The sequence below is a fragment of the Bos taurus genome, chromosome 11, assembly GCF_002263795.3.
Source record: "Bos taurus isolate L1 Dominette 01449 registration number 42190680 breed Hereford chromosome 11, ARS-UCD2.0, whole genome shotgun sequence".
Taxonomy (NCBI): Eukaryota; Metazoa; Chordata; class Mammalia; order Artiodactyla; family Bovidae; genus Bos; species Bos taurus.
Genome location: NC_037338.1, coordinates 82,343,992 through 82,368,998, shown reverse-complemented (window position 1 = coordinate 82,368,998; position 25,007 = coordinate 82,343,992).

Here is a 25,007-nt window from a genome sequence, read left to right as displayed (position 1 = left end):
GTGAGTGTATAAACTGAAAAGAATCAGCCCAGGAGATTCAGTGTTCATGCTTATTTATGGGAAAATGCTGTTTAACTAACCTTGAAGCAAAATCTTTTGAGTGAGAAAAAAAAAAATCTTTCTTGTGCCTTGCAAAGATTTTTTCCTTAAAACACAAAAGTGAGAAAATAGGATTTTTTTTTTCAACTAAAAAAAAAGTTTATATAAAAGAATCATTTTCTTCCCTTTTAATCAGGTATATACTTGAAATTATAAAGAAACCGTGTTTAGTTGAGTAGCTGTGGGTTTAGTAAGGAGAGCTCTGTGGGCTTGATTCTTCTTGTGCCCAGGAAGCCTTGGGTAGGAATTCTTCGAGGAAAGTTCACCAAGGACTTTTCTTTTTTTTTTCCAGAGCCTTGGGAGAGTCTGAACGTGCCCAAGATACCGGTTGAGCCACATTCTCCAAAGCCTCTTACCTTAACAACCAATTCCAGCAGGTTCTCTGAACTTCATGCTAGTAGCAACAAGAGTTTGTGAACTGAAAAGAGACTTAGAAATCATCCAAGCTGTGATTCATAAGTGAGGAAACAAAGGCTCAGACAGGAGTGGGGAGAGCCAGAGGCTGGGACTGGACTCAGGGCACTGACAACTTATGTGTGCGACTGTCTCGCCTCTGCTGAACAAGGCACATAGTGGACAGTACCTGGCATCTTCCATGGAGGAGAAAGGCCCAGCTTCCCTCTTCAGAGAGGAGGCTTAGAGTGCAAGTTCCTTGGGAAGAGAGGACCCAGGGCTGGGGTGTCACCACTTTGGGATGAGGCAGACCGTTTTCTGGGGACACAGTAGAATAGGTCAGAGGGACAGGGTGGGGAGATCCTAAGTGGGAGGGGTCTGGTGCAGGCCAGGAGGATGGGAGAGGCTGTGTGAAGGAAAGCGGGGTGGGAAGCAAATGTCCCTTTCTTTATGCTTTGAGCTGCAGGTTTGCTTGGGTTTCAGCATGTGCCTGGGCAAACTGGAGAGTGACTGTTCTTCTGCAGGCTTTGTGGTTCCCTACAGTCTCCCACTGTTCCTAGGCATCTCTTCTTAGGACCAGGCGTTTTGTCACACTAGCCCCTATCAACAGACAGACGTCATTTTGTAATTTTCCTCACTTCTTTTTTAAAAGTAGTATTTATTTTTCTATAATAAAAGTATAATAATATAAAATAAAAGTATAATATAGATATACATATTATAAAAGTATAATAAAGATATAAAAATAAAAGTATAATAATAAAAAGTGTTATTTTACTTTGTGTATTTACTCTTGGCCTCACCACACAGTTTTTTGTTGTTGTTCTACAATCTCTAGATTGTGTCTGGACTCCTTGCGACCCAACAGACTGGAGCATGCCAGGCCACCAGGCTTCTTTGTCCATGGGATTCTTCTGGCAAGAATACTGGAGATGGTAGCCATTCCCTTCTCCAGGGGATCTTCCTGACCCAGGGATCGAACCTGGGTCTCCTGCATTGGCAGGTGAGTTCTTTGCCACTGAGCCACCAGGAAAGCCCAGGCCACATGGTTTATAGGATCTTAATTCCCTGGCCAGGGATGAAAGCATATCCTGGTGGTGAAAGTGGTGAGTCCTAACCATTGGAATGCCAGGGAACTCCCTCTAAAATATATATATATTTAAAAATCCAATTTCCAGATGGAAAACCTGAGATAAAGAGAGGTGAAACAACTTCTTCAAGGTCCCCGGCTGTGTGTTCAGAGTGAGGGCCGGAACTCGTGGGTTCGAACTCCCAGCTCTGGACTTGCTATCTTGCCTTTAACACAAGGCTTGTGACTTATAGATAGAGCCCTGTTGTCCCCCCACGAATGCTGGTGGGAGAGGACAAGCTAAGCTTGTCCTCTAAGTTTCCACATGATAAACAGATGCTCTGAGGGCTTTGTAGAGCAAAGGATGAGGCTGTGATGAAATCCACACAAAGTCGATGCCCTGTGCTAGGGCCTCCTGTGTGCCCAGGCCTGAGCGATACCTGAAGAGGAGTCAAAGCCACTTAGGATGAAGGGCATGATCTCAAGGACATTCAGTCCAAGGGACTGATTTTTTTCTTATCGCACAACATCTTGGGAGACAGAAGGAGAGGTCAGAAGGGGCCCATGGTTTGGCTCTGGGCGATCTGGGTGAATTACTTAACTTCTGCAATGCTCTGTCATCTGAGAAATGAAGAAGGAACGTCTTCCATGGGGGGATGCTGAAGAAAGGATGGAATTAGATAATGTGTGCAAACCAGCAAGCACTGGCCTGGCACACTGGTGTGAAACAGATGTTCTGGGCCCCTTGCCCGCCCCCATGGCTGTCACACTGGTCTTAGTGCTCTCTGCACCGCCCACCCTCAGAGGGCCCCGGCTCTGGGTCTTGTTACTTTTCTGGACTCAGATGCCACGTTTGGCAAGGCCTTTCTTTGCTCACCTCACTCTGCCTGCCAGGTGTTCACATGGCTTATGTACATGTTACCTTTCTCCTTGTTTTCTGGTGGAAAGGAAATGACCATAGTTTCTATTTGTTTGTTTTTTAATTTTTGGCCACACCATGAGGTATGTAGGATCTTAGTTCCCAAAGATTGAACCTCGATCCTTGGCAGTGTGAACTCAGAGTCCTAACCACTGGACCGCCAGGGGATTCCTATGACCATAGTTTTGAATGCCGGCTTTTTAACTTATAAGTTATGTGACCATGGACCACTTACTCCAACATTTCTTTGCCTTAGTTTCTTTATTTATAAAATGAGGATTGCAATAATAAAGCCCCTGGATGTTGAGAAGATCCCCTGGAGAAAGGAATGGCTACCCACGTCAGTATTCTTGCCAGGGGAATTCCATGGACAGAGGAACCTGACAGGCTATATAGTCCATGGGGTCACAAAGAGTCAGACCTGACTAAACCCAACAAGACTGTGATGGAAATTAGAATAAAAGCATATGTAAGACAGAACAGCGTCTGACCCATGGTATTCACGGGACATGTAGTCAAAGGTTATTATTTTTATTAGGGCTTTCCTGGTGGCTCAGACAGTTAAGAATCTGTCTGCAACGTGGGAGATCTGGGTTTGATCCCTGGGTTGGGAAGATCCCCTAGAGAAGGGCATGGCAACCCATCCCAGTATTCTTACCTGGAGAATCCCTTGGACAGAGAAGCCTGGCTCCAGTCCATAGCATTGTAAAGAGTCAGACACGACTGAGTTAACTAACACTACACAAGCACTTGGAGGGTGGTGTCTTTGTCTCACTCATTCTCTTTTAGCCTCTGTCCTGTGTGCCATGGAGAAAATGCTCAGCGTGGGTTAGCAGAACCAAGAGTAATTTGGAATGAAGCCAAGACCTGGAGTCCCCAGAGACCTGGAGGAAGAGACACAAGGCTCAACCTCAGCAGTGGAATTAGCCTGATCTGTGTTTGTATCTCAGCCCTAACACTCACCCACTATGTGATCCTAAGCAGTTCAATTTGAGTCTCAGGTTTTTTTTTTTTCTACTTAAAATGTAGATAATCACTTTGACTACAGCTGTGAGACCCCAATCCCTGTGCAGGACCACTTAGCAGCAGCTAGAATGATTAGAGTAAAGATGGGTTTATTTTATTTTATTTTTATGTATACAGTCATCTTAATTATAATTCATGAATACATTAGAAACTGACATGGATCTTTATTAAGACATGTGGAATCTCATAGGCATCTGCTTTCTACTTGTTAGAAAAACCATGGTTTACTTGAGAATGGTAAAAAAAAAAAAAAAAAAAAGCCAATATCTTAGGATCATTATGACAAATTTTCACCTCATAGGATACCTGAAAGGGTCTCTGGGCCTTCCACACTACATTGTCCACAGACCTGCCCACACTCAAGTGTCCTCTGGAATTCCTTACAAATTTCAATAGGCACTTGGGCAGCAGAACACTCCATTACTCTGCTGGTTTTTAAGGCACAGTTCCAGGGTTAACGGTTGTGCCCAAATTTAACAGGGTCCTTTACTTGGCAGGGAGATGAGTTAAGTGAGTAATACAGTATTTTTAGAGGCTAAGCCTGGACAATTTGAAAACATTAAGTGAGGATGGTTTATAAGAGGTGTCTCCAGGGGGATTCCAGCTGCCGCCTGGGTGAGGACGGAGCTGGTCCTGAGATGCAGCAAACAGGTGAAGTGCAGACTCTCCTGGGTCGGGCTCAGAGCCACTCGCTTCCCCACCATATGGCATGAGGGGCACTAATACAGCTGTCCGAGCACAACTGTAACCAACAATCTGCCGACTGTTTGGGAAGGCTCCACCCCTGCCCTGTGACAGCTGGTTCTGCAATACAGGGGACGCGCTGTGGGAGGCGGGACCAACCCTGTCTGCCCCGTGGTCCAGACTGGAAGAGGGACAGAAGCTAGTGGAACTGGTGGGAACAGGAGATGTATCGACCTTGCTTACGTGAAAAAGCTGACCATGATGAATGAGGACACCTGGCAGAGGGGACTGAGGAGAATCATTTCTCCCTAAGCCTCAGTTTCCCCATCTCTAAAATTTTAAGAGTAGGCTGGCTCGAGGCTGAAGGTCTTTCCAAATCCACCATGCTAAGATTTGAAGACAAAAGACTTCAACCTTAGCCAGTTGGCTTATTTTTAAAACTTTGGCCAAAAGATCTCTTGCAAATACCAGCTTCTGAAGACTCCTTCTCACTGTCACAGAAGAAAGAGGAATGAAATTAAAAAAACCCGAAAGAGATTGAGGGTGGAGTGGAGAGGATGGCTGGGAAACCATAGGAGGGAACCAGGGCAAGGAAGGAAGAGAAGGAAAGAAGTCAGGAAAGGAAAAGATAAGGAGAGACTGGGCAGGAACCAATCTGTCATTTTATTGGTCTGGGCCTCACTTTCACATCTGTGAAATGGGTATAAAACCATCCTGCCTAATAGCTCCATAGTGTCAAAGTGTTAGTTGCCCAGTTGTGTCTGACTCTTTGCATCCCCATGGACTGTGGTCCACCAGGCTCCTCTGCCCATGAGATTTCCCAGGCAAGAATACTGGAGTGTGTTGCCATTCCCTTCTCCAGAGGATCTTCCTGACCCAGGGATTGAACCCAGATCTCCTGCATTGCGGGTGGATTCTTTACTGCCTGAGCCACCAGGGCTCAGGAATAGAAAGAGAGTTATGTGAAAATATTGTACCACCTAATAATAATCCTGGGGATAGTGTCAATTACCGCAAATGGAGGAAATCATCCAGTGTATGCCATGGTGGTAACTTCTCTGGGAGACTGCTGAGACATTCAGAGGTCACGTCTGTAACTACCTGGTTGCCTGCCTGTCCACAGTAGGTGCTATATAACCATATATAATACATAGAGTGGCAGTTACATTATTAGATAAATAGTTGTAGCTATCCTTGGAAGAAAAGCTATGACAAACCTAGAAAGTGAAAAAAAGTGAAGTCACTCAGTCATGTCCTACTCTTTGCAACCTGCCAAGCTCCTCCATCCATGGGGTTTTCCAGGCAAGAATACTGGTATGGATTGCCATTTCCTTCTCCAGAAGATCTTCCTCACCCAGGGATAGAACCTGCATCTCCCACAATGCAGGAAGACTCTTTACCATCTGAGCCACCAGGGAATCCTTATTAGCATATTAAAAAACAGAGACATTACATTGCCAACAAAGGTCTGAATAGTCAAAGCTATGGTTTTTCTAGTAGTCATGTATGGATGTGAGAGTTGGAGTATAAAGAAGTCTGAGTGCCAAAGAAGTGATGCTTTTGAATTCTGGTGTTGGAGAAGAGTCTTGAGAGTCCCTTGGACTGCAAGGAGATCCAACCAGTTAATCCTAAAGGAAATCAGTCCTGAATATTCATTGGAAGGACTGATACTGAAGTTGAAGCTCCAATCTTTTGGCCACCTGATTCGAAGAACTGACTTAATAGAAAAAACCTTGATCCTGGGAAAGATTGAAGGCAGGAGGAGAAGAGGATGACAGAGAACAAGATGGCTGGATGGCATCACTGGCTCAATGGACATGAGTTTGAGCAAGCTCTGGGAGATGGTGAAGGACAGGGAAGTCTGGCGTGCTGCAGTCCATGGGGTCGCAAAGAGTCAGGCACGACTGAGCAACTGATCAACAACAACGTTTTAATTATAGTATTCTCTTTATTATTAATATTGACCTATTGAAGGCAGGTCAAAAATCTGACTCCTAAACTTGGCCCAAGTTTCTGTAAGTCTGGCCTTCCTTTCTGCAGACCTTGGTGTCAGACCCTGCTCTGGATCCTGGGGACACCAATTCAAAGAGAACACTTATAAGCAGTGAAATCACAAAGTGAAGGAAAGACAAGAATGTTTGGGACCCTCAGGTCATCTGACTCCACTGTGTCCTCTTCTAGGTGGAAACTTGGGACCCAGAGAGCAGCAGCCAGGGCTACCTCCATCCAAGGTCCCCCCCGTCTTCTACTGGCAGAGTCAGCAGGGAGCTCAAGTCTGAGCTTCAGTGTAGGACTCAGTCCACCAACATATAAGGAGAAAAGCAAAGATCAATGACAATTAAAATGTACAAATATAGGACTCCTCTGGTGGTCCAGTGGCTAAGACTCTGTGTTCTCAATGCAGGGGACCTGGGTTTGATCCCTGATCAGGGAAAGATCCCGCATGCCACAATTAAGACCTGGCACAGCCATGTAAATAAATAAATATTTTTTTAAAAAATGAACGAACATGACCAGTGTGCCCAGAGGAAGGAAAAAGGAAGGGTTTCCTCAGTTTTCTTTTAAGCTGTTTCTAAGTTGCTTTCTGGAATTCGACATGCGTTTTGGTTTGGTCCTCATGGTGCTTCGCTCTTGCCATCAACAACGGGGTGGTTTATGCCAACAGACCAGGATACACTGGATTGTAACAAGCTCTAGTGATCGCCTGGAAGCCATTCTTAACGCGTCCTCATTACTCATAATGTGTTCAAAATGCACTCCTTGGAACCCCAGCTTGAAATACCCAGAGATCCATTTTCAATAGACTGGCAAATAGAAGACGTTAAACATTATTCATAGAAACCGTGTTTATTTCATCTTTAATGCTACCTAATGCATTTCGGTCAAAGTCATCAGTTCACGTTTGGGCTTTATTGCGTGGAAAATGGATGTGCTATTAATAAGTCAATACAAATACAAATATGGTTTCAATTGGAAATCATTAGGTTGCATTAAATGGCAAATGAAATCCATAGGAAGGATTTGTTTTATTTTGTTTGTGAGGAGGGAAAGGAGCCCTGAGAGGCATTTCTTTGCTCGCTAATGAGGAGGACTGATTGGTTTCTGCCGAGCAGTGGATTACAGTATAGGCCTTGCTTTATTCTCCCCAGGATGGGGATTGCCTTTCCTCAGCACAGCTGTCTGGGACTGTGGGCCCAGCTGAAGTGGCTGCCTGCTCCCGAGAGAGTCAGCTGGAGCCCCCAGGACCTGGGAGGCGGAGCCGAGATGGGGCCTTCCACCCTTCTTCTCTGCAAGCCTGTGGTCCTAGTGGGCCTCAGCACTCTCCTGAAGTCCGCCAGTTCTGTGAGAGCACTGACCCTGCCACACCCATCCCCCTGTCTCCACAGCAGCACCTGTGAAAGAGCACGCAGGACTTTATGTCACTGGAAACTTAGCATGAGCCCCAAACCACCTTGGGTGGTTCCCCAAGCAGAGTGAAAGTGTTAGTCGCTCAGTCGTGTCCAACTCTTTGCAACTCCAAGGACTGTAGCCCGCCAGGCTCCTCTGTCCTTGGGATTCTCCAGGCAAGAATACTGGAGTGGGTTGCCATTCCCTTCTCCAGGGGCTCCTCCCAACCCAGGGATCGAACCCAAGTCTCCCCCATTGCAGGCAGGTTCTTCACTGTCTGAAGCCCCAAGGAAGCCCCAAACAGGCCTTATTAAGAAGGAGATGTTTGTATGCAGGCAGTGAAGTGTGTGAGATGAAGGTGGGACAGGAAGCTGAACAGATCCAGATGCAAGCTCTGGTCCCCCCATCGAGGGTCTGTGTGATATAGAAAGTGGGACCCAGGTGGTCTGATCTGATTGGTCCTCATCTCCATCCTGACATGACTGGAAAGGATGATACGAGCTGACTGTCCAGCACAGAGAGGGGCTCCGTTAGCATCTGCTCCCTCCTTCCAACCTGCCTTGGTGGTTCAGATGATAGAGAATCTGCCTGCAGCATAGGAGACCTGTGTTCGATCCCTGGGTCCAGAAGATCCCCTGGAGAATGGAATGGCTACCCACTCCACTATTCTTGCCTGGAGAATCCCATGAACAGAGGAGCCTAGTGGGCTACATACAGTTCATGGGGTCACGAGGAGTCAGACACGACTGAGAGACTAACACTTTCATTTTCTTTCTTTTTCCAACCCTGCCAATCTGATCCTATGCTCAAAACTTCTTACTGAATCTTGCCCTTTGTCCCACTCAAGCATGAAGAGTACTTAGGATGGAGCAAAAACTGACAGATGGTCAGTGCTTGCTTAGTGTTTTAGTGAATGACATTATCTTTTTAAAACTTATCATACTTTTTCTGCTGGGACAATTTCTGTGCTAAACTGGGCATCTGATCTGCCCCTCCCACTTGGCACCAAGGAGGTGAAGCTTTGCCTGATTTCGTCCCTAGAAGGGGCCCCTTCTTCGAAGAAAGCCCAGGTTGCCTCTTCGCTTCAGTGAGTGGGTAGGCACTGCCAGCTGCTTATGAAAACATATGTGTTGGACCAGCAGTTACACTCTGAGAAGTTCCAGCAGAGAAAAGTTTGTGGGGCACCCAGGTGCTGAGGGAAGCTCCCCCTTCTCTGGGTACAGAGCAGCCTTCTGGTTCCATCTTCCGCAGAGATGGAACAAATGATGGTCAGCCTTAGTGAACAAACTGAGGAGTCGGGGGACCCCTCTTATCACACTCTCCATTGTTATTTCTGAGCAGTGTAATTCAACCAGATAAAAATGAATTATCACCAACACTTGTATAGCCCTTGTCATCATTCCAAGATCAGTCAGAGATCTAAATGCTTTAACTCAGTTCATCCTTACAACCTCCGTCTCACGGATGAGGAAGCTGAAGCCCAGAGGGGTCAACCAACTTCCCAAAGGTCACACAAAGGGAGTGGTCAGAACATAGGTCTTGCTCGGGAGTCTAACCACTTACTTAGAACACTATTCTACTTCCCCCTGATATAAATATTCACTTCTGCTCAGAGATGCAGGCCATTTCTCAGAATTCTGGTGGATTTGGAGCTCTCTGCCAGTGCTGAGCTGTGTGTGGTCTTGCCAAGTTACTTGGCCTCTTTGAAGCAAGTGTATTTATTTGAACCACGTGGTAGAATTGTGTGAGGATTGAGAAATGGGAGCAATGCTGTTAAATGTCTACCACACTGTTCAGCACAGACACACAGACACCTCAGACATAGTCACTACCATTATGATTTCAGTACACACAGAAGCTCCATACCCCATCTTTCTTGATTTGTTCTTGGTGGCATCTGAGTGGTAGGTTCAGGACAGAAAGTGTCTTTCAAAGACATGGATTCTCACACCTACCCCTGTTGCAGCATCACCCCGAATTTCTTGCGTATCTTTCAAGGCCGGGCCACGTGATTTCCTGAAGCCCCTCCTCTAGCACAGAGTTTTGGAGTCAGGTAGGAATTCACCTCTTGACTTTCCTCCTTCCTGGGAGCAGGATCCCATAATCCTGTGAGCTTTAGCTTCTGGAGCACAGAGATGGGCATCATTGCCTTTACCTCGAGGAGTTCTCGTGAGGATGAAGGAAAATGATATGCCCAGTGACCAGCGGGATGCCTGACACATAGTAGGAATCCAGCAAGTGCAAGCGACAAGTGCATTTTCCATCCATCCACTTTGAAAAGTCTGTGCTATGTTGTGCTACAATCTTTTTCTCTCTGCTTCCACTCATGGCTTTCTTGTCCTTTCCCTGGAGACCAGGCGGCCTAAGACTAATCCCTCTTCCACATGACAGCCCCCAGGCACGTGAAGGCAGTTTTCACGCAGACCCAAATGTTCTCTTCTCCAGACAAAACAGCCCAGACCTTGAACTGTTTTTGCCCCTGTGCCAGATTTTGGTCCTTTTGCCGTACTGCAGTCCATCTCAGTGATATTACACATTCAGTACCTGTGTTGTCAACTTTAATTTGTCAGATGGTGGCCAAGCCATGGATGTTTTCATCAATCCCGGGTCTGGAGAGAAAGCTAGGACCAAACACTTTTCTTTGCCGGGGCAGCCACCAGCGTGCATGTGGAGGGAGCAGGCAGGAAATAGCGGCAGTGACAACCACCCCTCTAGCTTGACCTCTGGGGAACCAGAGAGTAATTTAGGGCTTGAAATGTGGGATGCAGATGAGTATCTGCCTCCTCCCTGGCTTCAGGAAAATGGCTTTCATTTTCCAAGGTGATTACAGTAAATTACACATGGAAGAGAGAACAATGATGCCTCCAAATGCCATGAATTAATCGAAGAGAACTCGACACCCATACATGTGTCTTGGAAGCGGAGGAGAGAGACGGAGATGGGGAAAGACAGTATTTAATACATTAATTAGGAACAGAAAGTAGCTTCGTCCCCCCCTTTATTGTGACAGTTTCTGAGTGTCGATGTCTTAAAAATAGGAATAATATGGATAATCGTTAGCACTCTCTTTACCTGGGGTTTCTAGAACTGAATACATTATCCTAATGTAATTTCAATACATGCTTAACAGCAACAACAGAGCTTCTTCTGAGTCTTAGAATGTATCATGTATTAAGCACGGTGAAACCAAATTAAAAAAATGAACTGGGTGATGGTCCCTTTTCTTCAGAAAAGAGGGTCTGGTCTATGCCTGACTTCCCAGGGTGAAATTAAAAGAGAGGGATGTTCTAAGACCTTAGCTGAGGGGAAACATTTTTCACATTCTTCACCTAGAGACCAAAAAGGAGCCAGGAAATTGATATAAGGGCAGCAATATGGGTCAGAGGAGGAAAAGTTCAATGAATGAGGATCATTTAACTAAAGAAGGCCGCCCAAGGTGGGTCTAATCACAGAGCTGGGGATGTGAATGGGTGTCATTCAGAAGGGAGCCTCGCTTTGTCTTTGCAGGCTGAGAACGGATTAGGCAGGAAGGGATGAAATTGTAGCAGCAAGGACTAAGGTGGGCCGTCCAAGAGGGCTCTGGTAGCAGGGAGGGTCATCTACAAAGGATTATTTAGGTATAGTCAGAAAATGGCTTCGACTATAATTTTTCTCACTTCAGACCCTTGTTTTCAGAATGGTGTAGACTGGAGTTCTGCTGGGACGTGAATCAGGTGACTTGGGCTTCTCCATGGAATTTTTCTGCCATTCCCTGACTAGGAATGTTTCCTAGAGATGCCATCAGTTGGTACCAGAGGGGGTTTCTAAGGAAGGGAACCTGGCTGGCAGCCCTAAGCAGATCATGCAAGGAGTCTGCTGAGAACATCCTGTCCTGGGGTCTTTCGCAGGCTCAGGCTTCCTATGCTTTAAAGTTGGCTCAGTGCTATTCAGCTTCAAAGGAGATTATAAAGCTCAAAAGTTAGGAGGTGGGGACTTCTCTGGTGGTCCAGAGAAGTTCTTCTTCTCTTAAATTCTTTGTTTAAGAAGAAATGTTTAAGTTCTTTAAGTTCTTCTCTTAAGAATCTGCCTGCAATGCAGGCGACACTGGTTCAATCCCTGGCCCAGGAAGACTCCACATGCCACAGAGCAACTAAGTCCGTGTGCCATAACTATTGAAGCCCGCATGCCTGGAAACTGCGCTCTGCCACCCCAATGAGATGCCTGAGCACCACAACTACACAGTAGCCTCCGCTCACCACAAGTAGAGAAAGCCCACAAGCAGCAATGAAGACACAGAGCAGCCAAAAAAAAAAAAAAACTTAGGAGATGGGTCTTTGGATGTGGTCACCATTTTCTTGTTCATACTGCACACACACACACACAAAGAAGTTTTCTAAATGTTTTCAAATGACTTAAAATGATCCTGGTGGTTGATAGGAAGGTCCCCTGAAGAAGGGAATGGCTTCCCACTCCAGCATTCTTGCCTGGAGAATCCCAAGGACAGAGGAGCCTGGGGGGCTACAGTTCATAGAATCACAAAGAGTCAGATACAACTGAAGCGATTTAGCATGAACGCAGGTGAATTCAAAAATACGGAATCCCAGATAGTGAGGATCGACTGTAAACAGAAAATTAAATTGACAATGTGTCAGCAGAACACAGTCTTTCTAGGAATCAAGTATAAGGCACCAACTGAAATCCATTTTTTGTTTCCGTTTGTGGAGCTGGTCGGGGTGATTGTGAGAGCAGAGTGCTCATTGATAGATACCATCGCCTCTTCACTCATTTATGTTTTCAATGGCAGACTAGAACTTCCAAAGCAGACTTCTTGGCCCTGACGTGATCCCAAGATGGGTGCATGATGCCTCCCACCAGGAGACAACAAGTTGGGGATCATGTCATAGGACTTAAGTGCCAAGGGCATGGGAATGAAAAAAGCGCTGAAGAAGTTGCAGAGAGAGGGCGCTGACCAACAGCAGGGGGACTGGCCAAGGATTCTTGGAGGAGGTCAGTAGATGGGGCCTTGGAGAGACGGAAGGACTTGAAGAGGGAGAAGGTAAGATTGTAGGCACTCAATCTGTGTCTGTGATGTGTGTGTGAGGATGTCTGCTGCTGCTGCTGCTAAGTCGCTTCAGTCATGTCCGACTCTGTGCGACCCCATAGACGGCAGCCCACCAGGCTCCCCCGTCCCTGGAATTCTCCAGGCAAGAACACTGGAGTGGGTTGCCATTTCCTTCTCCAGTGCATGAAAGAGAAAAGTGAAAGAGAAGTCGCTCAGTCGTGTCCGACCCTCAGCAACTCCATGGACTGCAGCCTACCAGGCTCCTCTGTCCATGGGATTTTCCAGGCAAGAATACTGGAGTGGGGTGCCATTGTCTTCTCTGGTGTAAGGATGTCTAGGCGTTGTATTTTCTATGGATGTTCTCAAGAGGTGTGAGGGAGTGTGCTGCATCTGTGAGTGTGTGTTGTGCGGGGGTTTGGTCCTGAGTTGGGGAGTGCCTAGCTTCTGAGAAGCTACAGAGGTTTGTGGCCAATAGTATGAAGCCAACTGCCCCTTACTAGCTGGATCACCTTGGGCAAATAACTTCTCTGTGCCTCAGTTTCTCAGCTGCAAAATGTAGATAATTATAGCCTCTCTTTTAGGATTGTTGTGAAGTTGAAATGAGTTAATACTTGCATTATCATCAAAACAGTGCCAGGCACAGCTAACTGCCATATAAATGTTTCTATTCTTTTTTTTTTTTTTAATTGGAGTATAATTGATTTACAGTGTGGTGTTAATTTCTGTTGTACAGCAAACTGATTCAGTTATATGTGTATATATACAATCTTTTTTTAAAATATTCTTTTCCATTACGGTTTGTCATAAGATATTGAACAGTTCTCTGTGCTATACAGTAGGATCCTGTTTATCCATTCTATATATACAAGCTTACATCTGCTAAACCCAGCCTCCCACTCCATTCCTCCCTTAGTTCCCTCCCTCTTGGCGAGTACCAGTCTGTTTTCTCTGCCTGTGACTCTGTTTCATAGATAGATTCATTTGTGCCATATTTTAAATTCCACATATAAATGATTTCATATGGTATTTGTCTTTCTCTTTCTGACTTACTTCACTTAGTATGACAGTCTCTAGTTGCATCTGTGTTTCTGCAATTGCCATATAAATGGTTGCTAGTGTTGCCTAAGAGGCCAGGAAGCCCGAGATAGCAGTCTTGGGGTAGGAAGATCTGGGGACAGGCTGACCCGAGGGGTATTATCTGGGGTAACCTGAGTGGAGCTGGGAGGGGAATCAAAATGGCAAAGGTCAAGGTGACAGATGTTGCTTTGTCCCCTGGAGTGGGGACAAAGTTAGTGGTCTTAGGGGCTGCGGAGTTTGAAGCAGAATGACATGTGTGAGGTGGGTCAAAGCCAGTGGATCAGGGTGAAATCTGAAGGGAGAGTGTCCGTTCACGGGGGTGTCACAGTCTGGAGGGTGGGGACAGTGGGAGGCTGGGTAGAGATGCATTCATGGGAGGTGAAGGGGGGCAGGTAGTCCAGACCCAGCATCCCTGGAGGCCAGCTTGGCCAAGGTGGATTGTTCTGGAAGCAGGAGAGGAGACAGGTCTCTGGAACATGACGACTTGCTGCCTACTCTGCGTAGCTCAGTCGGTAAAGAATTTGCCTGCTTTACAGAAGATCCGGGTTCGATCCCTGGGTTGAGAAGATCCCCTGGAGAAGGAAATGGCAACCCACTCCAGTATCCTTGCCTAGAAAATCTCATGGACACAGGAGTCTGGTGGGCTGCAGTCCATGGGGTTGCAAAGAGTCAGGCACCACTGAGCGACTAACACTTACTCTGCGCATCGGAGATCCCCTCTGCCCCCTGTGACTATAGGGACTTGATGTGCCATGGCCGGGCCTGAATTCCCCAGGCTACTAGCTCAGCTCGGCTCTGGAGGTTTACAGGGCCCAGCACCATCTTCCTACCTCCTATTTGGGCCTCGCAATGTCCCTGAGGCCAGGCCCACGCAGACAACTGCATCTTTCTGAAAAAAACAGAAGCCATCCTTTCAACTGTTTCTTTGAACACAGGTTCTGTCCACGAGGTTACTAACCACCGCTGTGTTCTGAGCACGTTTGATGAGCTCTACCTGAGGCACACATTATCTCATTTGATCCTCAACAGTCCGCAGAGGGCAGTGCTTAATCCCTGTTCCAAAGTCAGGAAACTGAGGCTCAGAGAGATTAAGTCATCTGCCCACAGATGTGAAGCCCAGGTCCCTGTATTTCCATTGAAACCACCCTAGTTTCTCTTCCCCAGCCCAGAAGCAGGGCTTCTAGAGACATCAGATGGGCTTCTTCACAGTGAAAGACAAACAGGGCTGTGACTTTGTGATGTCACCTCCAGTCTTTCTGGTCCCCCAGGCATCTGCCAGGGCACTGACTTCTTGTGTGGTCCTTTTTGTGGTCTTTGAGGAACTCAGAGCAGGTGGAGGGAGTCACCTGTCTTTCTGTCACTATTCGAGCAGCTGGAAGTGTCCCCAAGGAAGGTAGTCTTACGGATTTTAACTTAATCACTCCACTAACAAATGTTTCCAAAGTCAACAGAGATTCTGGAAGAAAGTCGTAGAGCTTTATTCATCTTTGTGTCCCTGGTGCCTAATACTTGTTAGGAATTCAGTAGATGTTTGCTCAAAGAGTGAAGAAGCACCTCCTTCTTGCCAGGCTCTGGGCAAGGACAGTGGGAGATGGAGAGGAATAAGATATAGTCCTTCCCTCTAAGAGTCCACCATCTAGATCAGAGGGGGAGCCACACTTGTACATGGAAAGTCAGTTAACAGAGCAGCTACCTTTATTAGAGTCCAAATGAATGTCACTGGCAGGAAATTCAGAAGCAATTCCCCTAGGGTCAAAAGGTTCTGGGGGCGGAGGCATAGGGCAGGGTGCTAACCAGAGGCAGAACTCTGTAATATTCAGAACGGTCCAGTAGGATTGCAGACAGCTTGGGCGGCAACGATCTCTCTCTTGCTGACAAGTTCAGGAGACTAGCTGGCAAGGATGTATGCATGTGTGTGCGTGTGTGTGTGTGCATGCACGCGGCTTGCGTGTCTTCTTGCACCAGGAGAGAGATTCAACTCAATGATTTTTTTCTAAGTTCTTAGTTTCAACATTGAATCAGGGTAACTTTCCAGAAAAAATTATGGTTTAGAATCCAAACCAAAAACAAACAAAACAATATCTACAAAATGAATCCAAGGATTCCTCTAGAATGTTGGATAGGGTTCTCTTATGCTTATTTCCAATATCTGTTGCATGGGTAAGTAACTGAGAAGATCAAGACTTGTCCTCCATAACAGCTCGAGAGGGGAAGAAATTCCTTTGTTACTGAGGGAATAGTAAGAGGGGTCACCTGGGGGTAGGGATTACTATTATATAAGTGAAGGTCCTTAGAGGCTTCTTGGAGGATGCAGAGTTTAAGCAAGATCTGGAAGGATAGGGAATTCCCTGGAGGTCTAGGGCTTAGGAATCAGAATCTGTGCTTTCACTGCCTAGGGCCTGGGTTCCATTGCTAGTTGGGGAACTAAGATCCTGCAGGCTGTGTTGCATGGCAAAAAAAAAAAAAAAGAAAGAAAGAAAGGAAGAAGGAAAGGAAAAAAACCAAACAGAATAGATTCAGCAACTGTTCATTTGCACTCCGCTCCTCCTTCCCTCCCTCCCTCCATCTACCATTCATTCACCGGTCCATCCATCCTTTCATTCTTTCTTTCATTCATTGATCCAGTTCAGTTCATTTCAGTTCCTCACTCGTGTCCGACTCTTTATGACCCCATGGACTGCAGCATGCCAGGCCTCCCTGTCCATCACCAACGCCCGGAGTTCACTCAAACTCATGTCCACTGAGTCGGTGATGCCATCCAACCACCTCATCCTCTGTCGTCCCCTTCTCCTCCCGTCTTCAATCTTTCCCAGCATCAGGGTCTTTTCTGTGTCAGTTTTTCACATCAGGTGGCTAAAGTATTCGGGTTTCAGCTTCATTGATCCAATCACTTATCAAATAGCCTTTGAGTCCCTACTAGGTGTCTGGCATGTCCACATACATTCTTTGTTTAATGACAGCAATTCTGTTAGGTAGGTAATAGTATCCTAACTATACAGATAAGAGAGATTTGACTCCAGGCAACAAAATTCTTCTCCTCTTACCCCATTCCAGGCTGCCTCATCCCATATCAAGGAAGAAACATCTCCTTATCTTCAAAATGCTGCCTCCCTTTGCTTCGCCTATCTCCCTGCCCTCTTCACTTCTCTGACCAGTCCCTCCCCACAGTTCCTCCCCTGTGAGCTAAGACACAGACCTGAGAAGGTCACCTCTGGGTCCACAGTTCACAGGGTTCGCCCCTGACCAGGGGCCAAGTCCCATTTCTTTACTCCTATGGTTGAGAGCTTGTATGATCTACTTTTACTGACTTCATCTCAGTATTTTGTTCTCACTATCTTATATCTTAGTTAAATTAGGGAACCCACTATTCCCTGAGCACCCTTGCATTTCCCCCCATTTCTGGGTCTTTCTTCACCCCATTTAAAATGACTCATCCCACTGTGGTTGGCTTCTCGGCACAGTACAAATATGTTAGATTGAATCTGATCTTGGGATGGCCTAAGCCTCTCTTCTTAAAGTAAGGGAGCAGAAGGCAGTTTTCCAGATGTCAAGGCACTTTTAGGAATCCTGGGCAGTAAGTGCAGCCCCGGCCCTGGCATGAGGGGCTGGGAGCTATTTCTGGGTGGTAGTGTTGGGCAGGCAAGGACCCCATCCTTGGGGTGAGTTCGCAGGGGTCTGTAATTCCTATGTAATATAAGGAAATGGCAACCCACTCCAGTATTCTTGTCTGGAGAATCCCATGGACAAAGGAGCCTGGCAGGCCACAGTCTGTGGGGTCGCAAGAGTCGGACATGACTCAGCGACTAAACTTCTACTACTAGATGCCAGGCCCAGGACCAACCACCACACTGGACATTCTGACTGTGTGCTATTTAACTGCATAAACCATGTTCATTCTGATCAATGCCTATGAAGGCATCCTGTCCTTGTCCCCTTCTTTCCTCCCTCAGCTGATGGTCCAAACCCTAGCCCTGCCTTGCCCATCCCAGTCTCTCATTTCATCCCAGCCTTGCCTTTATCCCTTACACATGTTGGCATAGAATTCAGATTTGCTTGGTAGTTCTGTTTTTATTAACCAGCAGGGAACGTGGCTCATGGTTCTTATGGATGGGAAATGTAAGGACTGTAGAAGTTCTCGCAGTGTGCTTTCATCTATATTTTCACACAATTCATTCCATAAATCAGAGGAGATTTGCAGGTATGGCTCCAAAGCCCTCGGCTCCCACAGGAAGTAGCTCAGGGCAAGTACATCTAAGCAAGGAGCTGGCGACGAATGAAGGAACATGTGATGGATAAGGACCAGGGTTGGGTGGGGCTGGGAGATTGGGCAGAGGGTTAGGAACAAAGTAAGGCTCAGGCGTGGAGCGCCAGTGTCAGGTATACAAGAGATCTGGAAATAAAAAAGGGTTTTTAGGCCCTGTCCAAATACGGTACTAGTGGTAAAGGACCTGCCTGCCAATGCAGGAGACATAAGAGACTGGGTTCAATCCCTGGTGGGGAAGATCCCCTGGAGGAGTCCATGGCAACCCACTCCAATATTCTTGCCTGAAGAATCCCATGGACAGAGGAGCCTGAAGGGCTACAGTCCATGGAGTCACAAGGGAGTCGGACATGACTGAAGTGATTCAGCATGCATGCATGCATATCCAAATATTTTCTCTTAAAAGTCTGGCACTGATATGAGTATGGTAAACACAGACCAACTCGCTTTGAAGGAGAGATCCACGATGCTGTCCCCAAAGCTCCACCCTGGGGGCAGGAGACCCGGGCTGGAGTCTGGCCTCCCCTCCCAGGCCACCCTAAGACCTCTGTCTTAACTAGCCATCAGCGTCCTCCTCTATCAAGTGGAGATAACACCTACTAGCAGAATGGCTCAGGGAATTCCTGAGCCATTCCTGATGTTGATGGTCAGGGTTTGAAATTCAGCAAAGGCCCCCAGGACTCAGCAGAAGGTGGAATGAACACAGGGGCCTCCCTCCAGCAGCACAGTGACCACAGGCTGTCTCCACAGTGGCTCCTCACTGGGAGGGCAGATCCACAAAGAAACAGCACTGTTCTGTCTTCACAGCTGGGGTTCAGGACATCTCAATCCCGTGGGCAGAAAGCACTCACCGTGGCTCTCCGGCCCCTCCTCCTAGTGTGGGTAGTCCAGACGCAAGCTGTGGGTGGTTGGGTGGGCTGGGAAAAAGGAATCCTGAGGGCCAGCAACATCCACGCCCCTGGGAACGAAAAAGAGACTGCGCAAGCACTGCCAGGGTAGCAATTTTGAATGTCAATGGCCCTTTCCTGGTTTTTGTTTGTTTCTCTTTCCTCCCAGTAAAATGCCTACACCTTGTCTCCCTCTGTGAGGCTCCTTCTCACACTGCTGGGCGAGGGGCACATAGTAGGCCCTCAATAAATATTTGCCCAGCGGAAGAATGGATGGTAAATCCAGCATTAATCCCCTCTCTTCAGCTCCCCACCCCCAGGAAGGAATAAAAGATGTCCCTTCGCGGCTTGGCCACATTCAGGCGAACTTCCATATTGCTGCCAAGTCCTGCCATCTGCCACCTCCGCGGGGCAGGTGCTGGCAGCCTCGGCACCCACAAAGCCCGCGCGGGCACAAAGGCCCGACGTGCGCGGGTAATTGCCGAGCGCGCAGCCCGCCGGCCGGCCGGGCCGCGGCGAGTCCGCGGCGGCTGCGGAGGGAGATTTGCATACAGATGGCCCGTCGGGCCGCGGGGCCGCCGCCGCCGCCGCCCCGGGTGGACCGGCCCAGCCGCCTCAGAAGTGCGCGCGGCTTTGACTGCAGCCCAGCCCGGGAGAGGCCGCATTCTGCCCGCCCTGAATAGTCAGCCTTTCAAGGGGACGCTTTGAAATTTGAAAAGAGAGAGAGAGAAGGAAAGAGAGACAGACCAAGAAACAGAGAGGCAGACAGAGATTGAGAGAGGCAGACAGGAAAAGACAGAGACAGAGAAACGGAGGCTGAAACTGAGAGAGAGGCAGAGATGAGAGGAGGAGATAGGGAGAGAGGCAGAAATAGAGACTGAGAGACTGAGACAGACAGAGACAGGGAGGCTGAGAGAGACAGAGACAGGGAGGCTGAGAGACACAGAAACATGGAGATTGAGAGAGACAGAGGCAGAGACAGGGAGGCTGAGAGAGACAGAGACAGGGAGAGAGTCAGGGAGGTTGAGAGAGAGTCAGGGAGGTTGAGAGGGACAGAAACGATGGAGGACAGAAGAAAAGCCAGTCTCTTGGTGAGGCAGAGTTCAGTGGGAAGGGAGCCTGGGCTTTAAGAATGAGAGGCGCCTCCAGGAATGCGGGGAGATCTCTGGGGAGACTCGCTCCGACTTGCGGCCTTCCTTGGCTCTGGCTCCGGATTGTCTAGGGTCCCGGATGTGCAGGAAGCAAGGAGAGAGGGCCCGCGGGGGAGAAGAGGCGCTGAGGAATGGCACAGGCAGGTTGCAGCTGTTTTGTAACAAACAACAACAAGACCCCCATGCTCGAAACTGCATGTGAAAAATCTCTGTAATGAAAACTAAATTTTAAAGGTTAAGCGGGCAGAACCGTTTCGAAAGCCAGTCCCGAGTCCCTAAAGGGGCCACTGGGGCCCGGGCTCGGCTGTTTTTCTCTGGCTCCTTCAGTGGGTTTGGAAACACAGCCCCAGGGGTGAGCAGCCGCGCCCACCACCCCCCCTCCGCCCCCGCTCCAGGGACACGGGGACACGGTGACGCTGGATGTCTACATGCGGCAGGTGCTGGCCGGCGACTTCACGGCTCTGTTTAGCAACCCGGCGGCGGCTTTCGGCTCCATGTTTGCTAAATACCCCTCGCCCTCGCCCTCCGCGCGGCTCCCCTCCCCACCTCCTCAGTGAATGACCTGTAGGGCTGAAAAAAAGAAAGGCGTCATTGAACTCCTGTTGCCTCTCTTGTCCAAACTAAATGAAAGGGAAACAGAAAAGCAACAGAGGAGCTATTTCTCGTGTTTTTCACTGGACGTGCTAAACCTGCTGGTCCCTCTGGGTCACCTCTGCACGAGGAATCTGGGAGTCAGCCTTGATCTCTCAGCCCCACCCCTGGAACACAAGCAGGCACCTAGACCTTGCTTCCTGTACCCCTTAAAGCCTCCTCCTTCCCCCCACCAACCCATATTCCTCAACCGCAGTGACAGTGCTGCTTCTAAAACCCAATTCCCATTTTCTTTCTGTCTTAAAAACGCTCACTGACCCATGATCGTCCTCTCAAGAATAAAGCCTGGTGCTTTAGCTTGGTGTTGCAACCTGAGGTTCCTTCCAGCTCTAGCCCTTGCTTGCCCCCACCTCTGCACCTTCCATGAGGGTTCCATTCTAGTTGAGGCTGTTTCCCACCCCTGCCCCTTTGCCCAAGTGACTTCAGTTCTTGGCAAGCCCTCTCCAATCCTGATGAGCAGGATGCAGGCTCCTTCCTTCCTCTGCCCACCTCCCTTCCTCCTTCCACCTGCCAACAAACAAGTCACCGATGCCAACACTATGTCAAGCATCAGGTGCTAAGGATAAAGGGATGGCGAGAAACACTTGTGTCTTCTTCCCATCCTTTCCCTGGGTACCATAAGGCGTCTGGAGGAAGTTCCTCTGGTGGTGGTGGTTTAGCTGCTAAGTCGTGTCCAACTCTTGGGACCCCATGGATTGTATGTAGCCTGCCAGGCTTCTCTGTCCATAGGATTCTCCAGGAAAGAATACTGGGGTGGGTTGCCATTTCCTCCTCCAGGGGATCTTCCCAACCCAGGAATTGAACCTGGGTCTCCTGTGTTGCAGGCAGATTCCCTGGGTACCATAAAGCATCTAGAGGAGGTTCCTAAAGTACCAGATCTCCCATCTCGAGCTGAGGCTGTAGTTTTCCAGCCCTGTGTTTCCAGATGACGAGTGTTTTTCTATCAGAGACAGATACTGATGAACTCAAGACTATCTCATCACTGAACTGAAGGCTCTTCCTCAATGTTTTTTTATCATGCTTTTTATGTTTGAAACTATGCCAGAAACTCGGGGGAAGTCATTCACGGAGGATCAATTCTATAAAAGGGAAATTACTGACAATTTGAGCCAGACATGAACATAGCTTTTATGATCTCTTTTTTTGCTTTCACCACTTGAAATGTAACAGCAAAATGCACTTTAGATGCTGTATTTTTATTCTTTCAACAAGTATTTAGGTTGAATGAATGAGATTGTGAATGAGGTATTTGGGTAATTGTTTTTTTTTTTTTTTTTTTAATGAAATTAGCTCCAAAATATTAATATTTTCATGCTTGGAAACTTATTCCTTCTTGATGACTCTCTCTGAATAAGACTCTGTTCTTTTAACTCTCTGCAAGTCTTTTTTTTTTTTTTTTTTTAATATAACTGATTTACAATATTGCATTCATTTCAGGGGGTAGAGAACAGTGATTCAGTTATGCATGTAAATATATATATATACTTTTTTCAGATTCTTTTCCAATATAGGTTATTACAAGATATTGAGTATTTTGTATTGTGCTATATGGACATGACTGAGCGACTGATCTGATCTGATCTGATCTGATACAGATACTATTGGGGATTCCCTAGTGGCTCAGACAGTTAAGAGTCTGCCTGCAATTCGGATCGACCAGAGTTCAATCCCTGGGTTCAGAAGATCCCCTGGAGAAGGAAATGGCAACCCACTCCAGTATCCTTGCTTGGAAAATCTCATGGACCGAGGAGCCTAGCAGACTACAGTCCAAGTCACAAAGAGTTGGACATAACTGAGTGACTTCACTTATACAGACACTATTGATTATCTATAGTAGTGTGTATGTCTTCATCTCAACCTCTTAATTTACCTCTTTTTGCAAGTCTTGCAAGGACTTTGGCTAAAAGGAATATAGTCTTGGACCTCCCTGATGGTCCAGTGGTTAGGACTTGTGCTTTCACTGCCAGTACCTGTGTTCAGTCCTTGGTCAAGGAACTAAAGTCCTGAAAGCCACGTGGCACAACCCCCATGAAAAATAAATAAATCAAAAAGCGTTATAGGCTGGTCTCACCGGAAATGGGATAATGTGCTGTGGCTAAATAAGTATCACTGGGAACAGACCACTGAGTAAAATGGTTGCTTTTGGATCTGAATCTGGGTGGCTTTTGGTAATGATAACCATTCTCTGGGCTCCAGCCCATTGTTCTGTAACCTAGCAACTGGTGTATCTATTTCAAGGGTGGGGTGTGAGAGTCCGGAGAGTGGAGAAAAAAGTCATAAATATGAAAAAACAACCTAAATGGTGTTGTTGTTGTTATTCAGTCTCTCAGTCATGTCTGACTCTTTGCGATCCCATGGACTGCAGCATGCCAGGCTTCCCTGTCCTTCACCATCTCCCTGAGTTTGCTCAAACTCATGTCCATTGAGTCGGTGACTTCAAAGCATCAACATGAGTCAACTTGATGTCATTTTCAAACTAACTTGGTATCACTACTGGAACGATACTTTGTGGCAAAAATGAAGAGGAGAGACAAAGTTAGAGGAACTCTGAAAACCCTGTTACTAAGGCTGTGGTTTGGGGAGAGGCACTTAAGCTTGTTGAGCATCATTTTCCATAGTTTCAAAGATACTAACGCCTACTTTCTAGGCTTTTTGTAAGGATTAGGTGACATAATGTCTATCTGATGCAGTATCTGAGGAGTAATAGGTACTAAAAAGGAGTCATTATTAATAACATGATTGCTAAGAAAACAATTTTATTTATTTCCGTTTTAAAATCTATTTTCATTTTGGTTGCCCTCGGTCTTTGTTGGTGTGTGCAGGCTTTCTCTAGTTGTGGCGAGCAGGGACTGCTCTTCACGGCAGTGCACAGGCTTCTCACCGTGGTGGTTTCTCTTGTTTCGAGCGTAGGCTCTAGCTGCACCGGCTTCAGTAGTGGCAGTTCACCCGTTCTAGAGTCTGGCACAGTAGTTGTGGCACATGGGCTTAGCTGTTCCATGGCATATGGAATCTTCCCAGACCAGGGATCGAACCCATGTCCCCTGAAATGGCAGACAGATTCTTATCCACTGTATCACCAGGGAAGTCCAGGAATACAATTTTAAAAGGTGAAATAAATCTATGCACAGGTCGACTTTTACCTACCTGAAAGTAGAAAACAGAAACAAATTATTATTGTGCCTAAGCTGCCCTGTTAAACTGTATGTCCATTTATAACATTTTTTTCTGAAGCAATTTCAGAAGCTTAAAGTTGACTGAGTATTGAGAGTATGAAGCACTGTGTCCCTGTTTCCCAGTCACTTCAGGAGGCAATAAACTATTGAAGTATATTGTGTTAGAAAGCATCATTCAGTTCAGTTCAATTTCATTCTATTCTGCAGATATTTCTAGAACACAGCAGACATTTCTAGATTAGCAAGGCACTATGATGTGGGGACCTTAGAGGTGAGAGCATAAGGGATACACTGAAGAAATGTAAGCTGATTACTATAGGAACAGACTTGGGTATCTGATGCCCTTGACCCTGAATCCTGTAACTTCCTGTGATCTTGAATATCTTGTAGTTTCTTTTCTTCCCTCAACTGTAAACCGGAGGAGAACAAATCTGATCTTTCAGGGCCATTGTAAAGAGGAGAGGAGAGGTACATATGCAGGATGCCTAGCATTGAGTGTACAAGATCACTGCAAGCTCTTTTAAAGTGTGGAGGGATGGCTGAGCCTCCAAGAAGACTGGATGATGGACAGTGGAGACCTGGCAGTGATAACATCCATCACCGATGGGCGTGGCAAGGTGTCCTTTCTCTAGGACGCACTCCATTGCCTCTTCTCTCTGTTCTAGACCAGAGGCCACCCCAGCCGTGGGTTTGAGCCAGCCAGTGGTGAGAACAGGCCTGGGGGAGGTGAGCTCAGTGCCACAACGATTTGAACTGCTTGGAGAGTGAAGATCTCTCCCAGCCTCACTTTCTTCCTTTGACACATTGGGGAGAAAATGCCTCTTTGAAGTACTTCACATGGTGGGTGGAAGAGAACTGACATGACAGACAGGAAATGGCTGTGTAAACAGCAAGTTGCTGAACCAGGCTGGAGATTGCTATCAGCTTCCCAAAAGGAAGGCGCAGAGAAAATCCTATCAGTTACTGAATTCTCTGAGTTCTGTATTCCTCTGGCCAGGAGCTTTTGTGATCATTGGTCTTCCCAGTTGGCTCAGTGGTAAAGAATCTGCCTACCAATTCAGGAGACACAAGAGATGCGGGTTCAATCCCTGGGTTGGGAAGATCTCCTGGAGAAGGAAATGGCAACCCACTTCCGTATTCTTGCCTAGGAAATCCCATGGACAGAGGAGCCTGGAAGGCTACAGTCCAT